We start from the raw sequence: 11,477 nt of genomic DNA, 5'->3' as shown, positions 1-11,477 counted from the left end.
TGAACTCACTCGATTACATCTAAACTATACAAGCTCTATCAAACGGTATCAATAATAATAGGTTACAGAATAAATTGGATCTATCCGAAAATAGATGTTTCCAGCTTCCATAATAAATGTATATAAACCACACAATATAAGAACTTCTTCACAATATTAGAATACTAGCTTTCCGCTCGCGGCTTCGCCCGCGTGGAATTTTGTCTGTCACAGAAAAACGTTATCGCACGCGTCCCTGTTTCAAAAACCGGGATAAAAACTATCCTATGTCCTTTCCCGGGACTCAAGCTATCTCTATGCCAAATTTCATCAAAATCGGTTGAGTGGTTTAGGCGTGAAAGCAAGACAGACAGACAGACAGAGTTACTTTCGCATTTATAATATAAGTATAGATTAGTACTCTTTCTTGTAAGTGCAATGGGACATCAATGTGTGATTGCCACGAAAGACGCTGGTCTATATGTATAAATCCCAAATATTTTGTGCTACTAACTCTCCCTATAGCAGGACAACCGCAAATAGTTTGAGTTTGCCTACATGAGTGTATTTTAATTATCATGAAGCAGTCCGTCTCATCCGTAATTTATTTATTTGTTTATCTTTATTAAAGAAACATACAGCCTTTTTTGACACATGCAGCTTAAAATTAAATAATAATTCACATGAAACTTTTATTGTAGGGTCAGTAGGTAGTTGCATTTTCACCGAGCCACGGACCGAGCGGCGAAACTTTCATCTACCTTCTACAAACAGTGCGGGAATTATTATTTTCATTTTACGACACGAATAAAATATGTAGAAATCATTTATCATCATTACACAAAAATAAGTTTTATTTTTACATGGCAACTTCTATTAAAGGAGCTTAGTATTGTACGACAAATGGTACTTAAAATAATTAAAAACATTAAACAAGGCCAAATAACTTTATTATGATCATAATATTTAAGGACGAACAGAACAACTCTTTGCAACAACAAAACTCAATTTATATTTAACAAGATCACAACAAAAACATCAGTGTGAAAAAAGGGCCAAGTTCGGTACAAAAGGCCGTTGAGGGTTGACGACATTGCCGGTTAACGATTCAGGTATGAACGTTTAGGTACCTGTCAAGTTTTTTAGTCCAAAGTTCAGTAAGTAACCAGAGCGCTAGAGAAAAACCTTGGTACCTACCTTCAGAAGTCAATTCCTTTTTAGTTACAATGCCACAGACAATACAAACTAAATACCTAAAACCTTTCTTTTTGCGTCGGGGGTTAAAAGTGATGTACATTATCGTCGGCCGTTTGGTGTAGTGGTTCGAAACAGACTACTATTCCGGTAGCGGGTTCGATTCCCGCACAGTACAAACATTTGTGTGCATGAACATATTTGTTTGTATTGGACTGGGTGTTTTATATGTATAATAAGTATGTATTTACAAAAAAAAGTATTTCAGTATGTTTATATCCGTTGTCTAGTACCCATACTACAAGCTTTGCTTAGTTTAGGACTAGAAGCGCAGTGTAAAATGTCCAAGGATATTTATTATTATTATTTATTTATTTCACTTTGTACACCATTACAATTTTGTACAAAAATACCTATCGTTATTTTCATGATCCATTTACATCCACAAAATCATATTATTTTTTCAACTTTCACTGTTTTAATAAAGTAGTATAAAGCTTGGCTCGCGCACATCTTTATTTTGTCAAGGCATCTAGCTGCTTGAGTGCCCCAAACGAAATTGCGTATGTGGCTTCATTAAGATTCTACAACACAAATAAATGTCATAAATAAAAGTTATTTAATTAGACTGGAGAAGGTTTGTTGAGCTCCATTTTGTATGAGTCTGTTGTGAGTAATGAGAAACCATCTTTTGTTTGTAGAAAATGCATTACTTACAGGTTACATAATTGTGGTTAAATTCTAAAATTATAAATAATATTGTATTCAAATTGTATGTTTTAAGGTTATGTAAGGTTAAGTTTTCATCGGCCGTCAGTTCTGCGTACTATGTACCGTACCAGAAAACACATCATGGGACGTCTACCCACAAGGTGGACCGAAGAAATCATAAAGGTAGAAAGGCACTAGACGCAGGCCGCTATAATAATAATAATAATATAAGCCTTTATTACTGGATTACAAGGTATTTTTACAACATTAACATTTCATTTTACAATTTAGTTGCACTCATCTCCAGTTTGTCCTTGGACATAGGCCTCCTCCAATGATCTCCATGCTTCTCTGTTTCTAGCCATTTGTGGCCATAATGGCCCTGCTAATTCGCGGATATCGTCCTCCCATCTTTTCGCTTGTCTGCCTCTGCTTCTTTTTCCTTCACGGGGATACCATTCCGTTACGGCTAATGAGGGAAAAGAAAGAGAAATGGACAAGAGACGCAGGCCGCTACCAACTAGTAAATATGGAAATCATTGCTTGGAAGAGACCTACGATCAGTGGACGTCCTATGACTGAAATGATAATGAGGATGATGATGATTAAGGTTAGGTTGGAAAAGACTATGTTACAGTACAGTGTATTGGTAGATTTTTTTTTTTTACTAAACATTACTCGTACCTGGAATTTTGAGTCTCTGCTTGAAAAATAATCTTTTTGCTGACCAATCCACTATATTATGTGACATGCTCGTATAAACGAAAAGCCGTTTTCCAATGGTTCGATTGGACTTTTATCTGAAGAAAAAATAATTGAAAATGTTGATGTATTTTTTGTATAAAAGCAGTCAATAGCACATAGATAAAAGCTTATTTGATGTTAGAAAATTCGGCCGTAAAAAACTAAGTAAAAGCTATTTATAAACTTTAACATACTTTTATTATCTACGAGTATAGTCTTCTTATGCCGTACCTACATATAGTACGGCCCATGCCAAAATAAGGGAATCGAACCCTCTGGATCGAAATCTGGCATAGTGCGAGTATTTCAGTGCGCTAATCACTAAAGTATTCTGTGTCACTCCAGGCGGACGACGTCTTCCGATTTTATAGCAGTAAATATAATTACCTATATCTATAGCTATTAATCTACGGTGAGCTCCGTGGCTCCGTCATAGCTCCGTGTATGCGTTAAGGTGGGTAGTTATGGCGCGTATTTTTATTAAGTATCGCGAGGTAGTCTCCTTTTAAATTGTGGGTGCGGCCGCGACCGTTAGATATTTCATCACTTGATAATAGAACCCGACAGAGTTACATTGTGCGCGCGCGCGTCGATTCGTAAATACTTTTTTCTTTTTCCAACATTGGTTTTGTAATGAGACAAGTCAGTTTTTATATTGTTTCAAGTGTCAATCGACTGTATTTAATTCAGACAAACTATGTGGTATAAAAATTAATTCGTGTTAATGTAATGGGATAGACGAGTGTAGATTTTGTTTGTCCGCGGGGGCCATACATCCTTGTGACGTGATGGGTGTTTGAAGATGGAAAAACCACCACAAAGGTACTAAAAATTTAAAGTTTAAAGGTACCTAGAATTCATATTTACCGTTTGCTTTGTGTCAGTACATATTGCGGTGAAATCGTACTTTGTTTTGGACGCAGGCCTTCAAAAGTACGTACATGAGCGCGGTGCATGGACTAAAGCGTCAAATAGTCAATGGAGCAGTAGCGTAGCCTCGAGTGTATAGTGTTCTAAGTTCGATTCCCGGTTGGGGCCAATCCTTAGAAACTCTGATATTATTTTCACAAATTAATGTCTTCCCTAATTTTTATATTTCATGTAAAAGTGAACCTACATGTTTTATGTCTTGTTCCAGTGTGGCGGTACTTACTACGTGTACGCTCAAGAAAACCTCAAGAGTAGCTGAGAAATTCCTAAAGGTGAACCTGTTCAAAAGAAAATTACGAAATACATACGAGTGAGTTTTTTTTAAATATTTCCATTCAGTCTAAATAATTATTTGTTGCCTGCCTAATCCCAAAGCAATACTTGTACTATCAACATTATATGTTTAGAAAAAAACTGAAACAAAAATGTTCCTGCACTCAACATTTAGGAATCGAACCCGCGACCTCTGACCAGCATAGTCGCGGCACAAGTCGCGGTGCGGTAACCACTAAGCCAGGCGGCCATCATCCGATTCCATACTTACCTATACTATACTATGTGTGTACGGTGAATTCCGTGTAATACGTTAGGTGGGTAGTTCGGGCGCTCATTTTATAATTTTCATCGAGAGGTAGTCTACTTTTAAATTGCGGGTGCGGCCGTTGGACGTTTCGTCACTTGCTAATAGCACCCGACAGAATAACATAGTGCGCGTCAATACGAAGCTACTTTTTTTCTTTTTCCAATATTGTTCGGTTTTGTAGTGAGACGAATCAGTTTTTGCATTGTTTTAAGTGTCGATCGACTGTATTCAAAATCAGACAAATATTATAAACTGTGTAGTGTAAAAATAAATTCATGGCAGTGTGATGGGAAAAAAAGTGTAGATTTTGTTTGTGCGCGGGGGCCACACATTCTTGTGACGTGATGGGTGTTTGAAGATGGAAAACCATCAAAAAAGTACCTACTTACTAATTTAGCTATATTTTACCTAGATACCTACTGATTGCATTCATATTCACTATTTGCTTTGTGTCTGTACGTATTGAGGTGAACCGTACTTTGTTTTGGACGTAGGCCTCCAAAACTACATGAGCGCAGTGATGGGACTAAAACTTCCAATAGCTGATGGCGCAGTGGCGTAGCCTCGAGCGTCAGGTGTTCCAAGTTCGATTCCCGGTTGGGGCCAATAGAACCTCGGATACTTTTTTCACAAATTAATGCCTTCCCCAGTTTTTATATTTCATGTAAAAGTGAACCAACATGTTTTGTTTCTTGTTTCAGTGTGGCGGTAGTACTACGTGTACATGTCAAAGAAAACGACAAGGAAAATGATGCCGCGAAAGTCCTAAAGATGGACATGTTTAAAAGAAAAGTACGGAACGCATACTAGGTAAGTGTTTGTTAATATTTACATTCATTTTTAAATTATTTTATCTAATGATTTATTTTTTATCAAATTCTTGATGAACTACTTATATGTAGAACGTCTGCATACCTATCAACATTTTTAAATAAACATAACCGGCCGAAACAAGCAATAATAGGTTCCTGGACATATTTTTTTAATCGAACCCGCGACCTCTTGTATAGTAACGCGGTGCGTGAACCACCAAGCTAGTCGGCCGTTTTCCGATGCTATATTATAGATAGTTAATATAGTTATATTATCTATATATATAATAGGCTAATCTACGATGTGTTCCGTGGATGCGTTAAGGTGGGTAGTTTAGGCGCGTATTTTTATTAAATATCGGGAGGTAGTCTACTTTTAAATTGTGGGTGCGGCTGTTGGATGTTTCATCACTTGATAATAGAACCCGACGAAATAACATTGTGCGCGTCATACGAAGCGACTTTCGTATTATTGTTTGGTTTTGTAATGAGTCTTGCATTGTTTTAAGTATCAATCGACTGTATTTATAATCGAAATATTTATTTTAACCTGAGTGTAGTGAAAAAAAAAACAAATGTTGGTAGCGTGATGGAGGTGACCAGTGGTAATAGTACTTGGTAGTAGCAGGAAGTGTACTGTGTTTGTTCGGAGGTCACTGATTGCACTGATCACAGGTTCATTTTTATTTACGTTGTTTGAAGACCTAGGAAAAGCACAAAAGAAAGGTACCAAATCATACGAGTATTATTGTTTAAGGCTGAGTTGCACCACCCAACTTTAACGGTAAATATAACGATAACCGGTGCTTTTTGTATGGAGTTTGACAGATTTTTGACGTTTGTCGAAGTTAAAATAAGATAAATAAATAAATAATAAATAAATAAATAAATTCTTTATTGAATAACTTATTGACAGTTTTTAACAATAGGCTAATATTAAACTATAATAGGTAAAAGTACATACGTGCCTGAACTAAGAATTATAATTCCTGTATCTCAGGCAAAAAAAAAAGGCTTACATTACTTTATTAATAGAACTATTTCTAGCAAAATATATAATCTAATATTTATACATAATAATATATAATTAAAAAAATTAAAATCTACACAAGTTACATTTAAGATTTAAAATCAATACGATGTGCTACATAATATTGCTTGTTCTACATACTTTATTAAAAACATCCAACATACAGTGTCTGCGTAAACAAAAATAATAAACTGATCGTGATCTTGATCGTGCAACTCAGCCTTAGTGTAATTAGGTACTGATTGCATTTTATATTCGCGTTCATAATTAGCTTTGTGTAGGTTTTGCGGTAAATACCTCATTAATTGTGTTTGCTTGAAGTAGGGCTTCAAAGCTGAGCGTGAGATAGGTAACCATTTGGCGCAGTAACGTCTGGGACCTCGAGCAGAAGGTGTCTAGTTCAATTCTCGGCTATAGCCAAAAGAAACTACTAATACTTACGCCCGTATTCGCAAACATTACGATGAGTTCTAACAGTCCGCGTGGACGCACAGGCTGACACACTAACCAATCACAGAACTCTATTCAACGCTGTGCGTTCGATTTGGTGATTCACTTAAGCAAGCATCGTTTGTGAATACGGACGTTAGTGTTATCAATTTTCAACACTCCATTGCCTGTCGGCGTAGGGTTATATTTTAAGATTTAAAATGTTATATTGTTTCGTTTCTAATTTCAGTGTGGCGTTGCCGTTAAACCAAACGACAATGACAACAGCTCCGAGGAGCTCTGAACGGTGAACCTGTCAAAGAGAAGACTACGGAATGCACACAAGTAAGTTTTTCATATTCTTTCATCCAATCTAAAATATATTTTTGTACCTACCTATATATTTTGTCGTTCGTTCGTTCGTTCGTTCGTTTCAGCCGAAAGACGTCCACTGCTGGACAAAGGCCTCCCCCAAGGATTTCCACAAAGACCGGTCCTGCGCCGCTTGCATCCAAAGAGCGATGGAGCGTGCTATGCTCGGAGTTTCCCTGCGTGATCTAATCAGAAATGAGGAGATCCGTAGGAGAACCAGAGTGACTGACATAGCCCGCAGAATCGCTAAAATATTTTGTCGATCTTCGTCAAATTCCAAATACGATTCCCAAATGAAGCTAGTAGAACCATTGCTATTGATTATTTTGTAGACTTTTTAAAAAAATAAATGTATTTTTAAAAAAAACGTACTCGTATCTTAATAGATTTACCTTCGTCTTTGTGAAGTTTTTTGGCGATTTTTATCGCATGAACAACAATAAGCCATTTCTCAAATTCCCCCATAACTGGCAGAGTGTGAGCGGAGCGATCTGAACGCAGAAATGCACTTTACCCTTTCGCTGAAGTGATTTTAAAAGTATCTTCAGATATGGAGGCTCTTTTTGTTGGACTTCGAGTTATGAGACGAGAGCGATATATTAGATTCCTTATATCTTTCGTATTACTTATAAAATTGAAAAGTTATTTATTTAATACTAGCTTTCCGCCCGCGGCTTTGCCCGCGTGGAATTTTGTCTGTCACAGAAAAACTTTATCGCGCGCGTCCATGTTTCAAAAACCGGGATAAAAACTATCCTATGTCCTTTCCTGGGACTCAAACTATCTTTATGCCAAATTTCATTAAAATCGGTTTAGTGGTTTAGACGTGAAAGCGAGACAGACAGACCAGAGTTACTTTCGCATTTATAATATTAGTATAGATAATAATGTTTTATTTTTGTTCCAGTGTGCTGTATTTATGACAAATGGCGCAAAGAAACAGTTGCTGCAGCAGTTACAGATGAAAACTACGGGTGAATTCGAGTGAGTGTTTCTTAATATTCCTATTCAATCTAAAATTAGTCGTACTTATTTTTGTTGAATCTATAATGTCAATATTTTTATTCATAATAATCCTTCTGTTTTTCATTGGAATTGGATCCAAACTCAGTTAACATGCGTTATCATTGTTCTGAAATTCCATGTAAAATCGTTGTGGTAATCCATTCATAGTGAGGCCTTTGTCCACTGGATGAAATTAGCTTGAAAGTGAAAGGTAGTCGAATAAAAATAGCTAGCTCTATAAACAGCCTCTGTAGTCTAGTGTCTACCCCTGCTTTAGAACCAGAGGTCCGGGAATCGATTAATTCCCAGCGGGGGAAGATTTTTTTGTTCGATTTGGTTGGTAGTAGGATTTGTTCTAAGTCCGCCTGACTAGCTACCACCATCTTCCTTATGTCTGTTGCCATAACAATGTTAAAACAAAGTTGTTGTGTTCCGGCAGTTAGAGGTAAGATAGCCAGTTCCTCTGTGGTTGAGGATTCCGGGTGAAGCTTCCACTTTCGGCCTCATCATTACATTCTATCCTAGGATGCGCACCGCGATAAGCGTTTATCGCCCCATTTTATCGATTTTATATGATATGATCATATATTTATCGTGTGATATAATCAATAAGATTTTATCACAGGTCAAGAGTGTCCTCGTTGTGGATTAAAGAAATCCCCAGTCCACCAAACTCCTGTGCCTCACACCAAGCCCGCTTTTCCGCAACTAGCCTGATTAGCTGGCTCGAACCTCACCGCGAGTAACTGTTATTATGTATTTAACAAGGGAACTTACTTAGCCCGCTATGACTGCCTAATACTAAGCCGACTTTAAACAAAATTCACTGGATTTACTGTATGAAGAGCACATTTTTAGGTCGACTTTGCTTATATTTCTTCGTGGAAAATTACTAAGGGTTTTTCTTTTAGACAGATAAAGTTCGTTTCAGCCAGATGATGTCCACTGCAGGACTAAGGCCTCCCCCAAGGATTTTCATAACGACTGGTCCTGCACTGCCCGCATCTAGTTACTTCCCGCGACTTTCACCGGATCGTCGGTCCACCTAGTGTGGGCCTTTTAGACATTAGATATAAGCATTTCAATTTAAAAAGTAGGAATAAATGTATAAAAGGAGGGTCCTTTTATTTACTTTACTTGGGCATCATCTATTCATAATCATAATTAGTTTTGGTAATTATTTTTCCTTTTTTGTTACAGCTCAGCAGCGGTGGCAGGCATGCAGCAGGGACTTGCGTCAGGCGTAGACAAGGTAAGGTGCATGTTTTGTTTGACTTTTATCATTGGGTTTTATTTTATGGTTAAAGGTCATCACACACTTATCAACCCGGAAAGGGATCAACACTGTATCGCCGCGCTGTCAATAGAGGCGAGGCGTTTACATTACGGTGTGGATAAGTGTGCGTCGCAATATAGAGTTTCATAAAAAGAAGACTGCCTTGAGTTACGTTTACGATGCGATCCGTTTCCGGGTTGATAAGGTGTTCTTCGTCCTTAAATGTCGTTTTCAGGTTGGTTTCAGACTTCGGTACTTGCGTTTTTAGTTTAAGATATGTTATTTTTCTACAATAATTATTTACTTATGTCTAGGTGGCTCGAATTAATCACGTGCGCAATTTGTTTCTTTCTGATATCAAATACATATTGTATTCTAAAACAAATATCTAAATACAAAAATGCAGAAAATTATTTTTTAACAATTTTATAATATACGTACCTACTTACCTAAATAAACATGAACTATGGTACCGTGCAAAGAATATAAGGTAATGGGTTAGGCCATGCCATGATCATTTTTAGTGTGATGGTATTTTTTTGAAATTGTTACCTTCTGTAATTGATTGGGTTTTTTTTAAACACGAAACTCACTAATATTTACTCTTCTATATAAAAGGTGAACTGTTATTTGCCAGCGTTTTTATAAACTTGCAAATATCGCTCGAGCGAGTGCCGTCGCTTGCATTTATTCGATTTCGCAAACGAAAACTTAATGTTTTATTGACGCATTCCACGATTGAAATGTTTCTACATCTGAAAAAATCCAATTAATTTAATTTGATAGTTATTAAGAGAAGCCAGCAAAGCATTCACAACTTTTCTTTTTACGTAGCACTTGTACCATGACCTGCGCAATACGTTTTTCCTTATTGCCATGATTACTACCATGAAACCATATCTTGCTCATAACTTTCGAAAGATACCGCTCGCCGTCCAACTATTCGGCATCTACCCAGTTAAAGTCATCCTAGTTTTTACTATTATGCGGTATATTTTACTCCTTTCGAAGGAAATACAGCAACCACAATACGTTATAGAGTGAAATACTTTTTCATTTTGCGAAAGAAGCGAGTTACTTATTACAGATTTAATTTTAAAATAACCATTATTGAATAGAAATCACTCATTTGTTTCGGATTCTTTTAAAACGTCAAGTTGTAATCGTCATTATCACAGACATAGACTCTGCGTCTACTGCTGAACATAATGGCACAAATAATGGTTAATTTTCTTCTCTCTCGGACCAATAACTTACCAAGCCCTTCAAACTCGTTTATCTAACTTCGAAACTCATTTATTTTCACAAGACATGATTGTTGATTCCATCCTGCAATATCTTCAACCCAACAACACTAGACCACTAAATTGACTGACTTGCAAAGGCCCTATTCCTATATTAAGTTACTGTTATTGCCAATAGCTTTACATACAAGATAACTGAAATGAAAATGGATCAATACTTACGTATAAACATAAGTTAGTGGCACACTGAACCTGGCTGTTCTGCCCGGCCTGTGCACCCGTATAGTGTAAACTGCCGGGCCCTAAGGCCACGTTTAGGGCCGAGTCGTTCGTCGTAATGGCGGATTTCTGGGCTTAGACCCCACTGTTCGGGGCAATTAAAAGTGACGCTTCTTCCCCCAGAAATAAGGGCGAGATTAGCCCAGTAGCGAGGACACATAGTTGCCGTGCCCAGATAATGTGGCGAGTTTAGCTCGGTCCATTTGTCAGATCTTTGTCGGGTCCGTTTTGTTTAGGGCAGTGCTTCTCAACGTCTCGGAGATGGAGTGGACAGTTACCGTTTAAAATGGCGGAAATAAAGAGGTAAGGGAGGTTGTGTTTCTGTTTAAGCAACGCTTTCTATTTTACTTTTATTTTGCGCAAAACATTTTCTCGTGTTTCACAAAACTTGGTGTGCTCTACCTATTTCAGTTTTTTGAATAGGTAAATAATTTTTAGATCTTTTTATATTAATAATTCGTCATATGCGAATTTCAGATTGATTTCAATATTTACTAGTAGTTAGAATGTAAAGATACCGTCCCAAAACCTCTATCAAATTCTGCCGTCTTGTTTACAACATAAACATCCAAGGCGCTTCATTTGTGATTTATGGCAATTCACTTAACTGTAACATAAACAAGTTAAACGAGAAGCTTGAGAAGCGATGTCCGAGATTAATGCAAACAACTAATCACGCCGCTATTGCCTATAAGCTGGCACTCTCCAGTCGGATTGCATCGATTTCCTCATAATTTACACGGAACGAGCCAATCTCCTAGATCCTTACTTGCATTTGTCTTCGCCGTAATGGATTGGGGCTTATTAACTGCAAAGAACTTGTAGGCGTTCTAGTTGCAATGCTTTGGTGCCTAGGTGAGACATAGGTCTAGATATAGGTTGTACGGAA

General features: G+C 37.2%; 1 long non-coding RNA gene across 1 annotated transcript; it reads left to right on the top strand.

The window, feature by feature from the left end:
* Positions 1 to 6,671: 6,671 nt before the first annotated feature.
* On the top strand, positions 6,672 to 9,039 carry LOC114359781 (uncharacterized). Its single transcript, XR_003656450.1, has 3 exons — positions 6,672 to 6,757; positions 7,692 to 7,768; positions 8,990 to 9,039. It is a non-coding gene; the product is annotated as an uncharacterized LOC114359781 (long non-coding RNA).
* The last annotated feature ends 2,438 nt before the right edge of the window (positions 9,040 to 11,477 follow it).

Source organism: Ostrinia furnacalis, unplaced genomic scaffold (assembly GCF_004193835.3).
Source record: "Ostrinia furnacalis isolate ACB-3 unplaced genomic scaffold, ASM419383v2 OfSCF4658, whole genome shotgun sequence".
Lineage (NCBI taxonomy): Eukaryota > Metazoa > Arthropoda > Insecta > Lepidoptera > Crambidae > Ostrinia > Ostrinia furnacalis.
The sequence above is the reverse complement of the archived record's forward strand: the minus strand, read 5'-3'. Positions and strand labels throughout refer to the sequence as shown.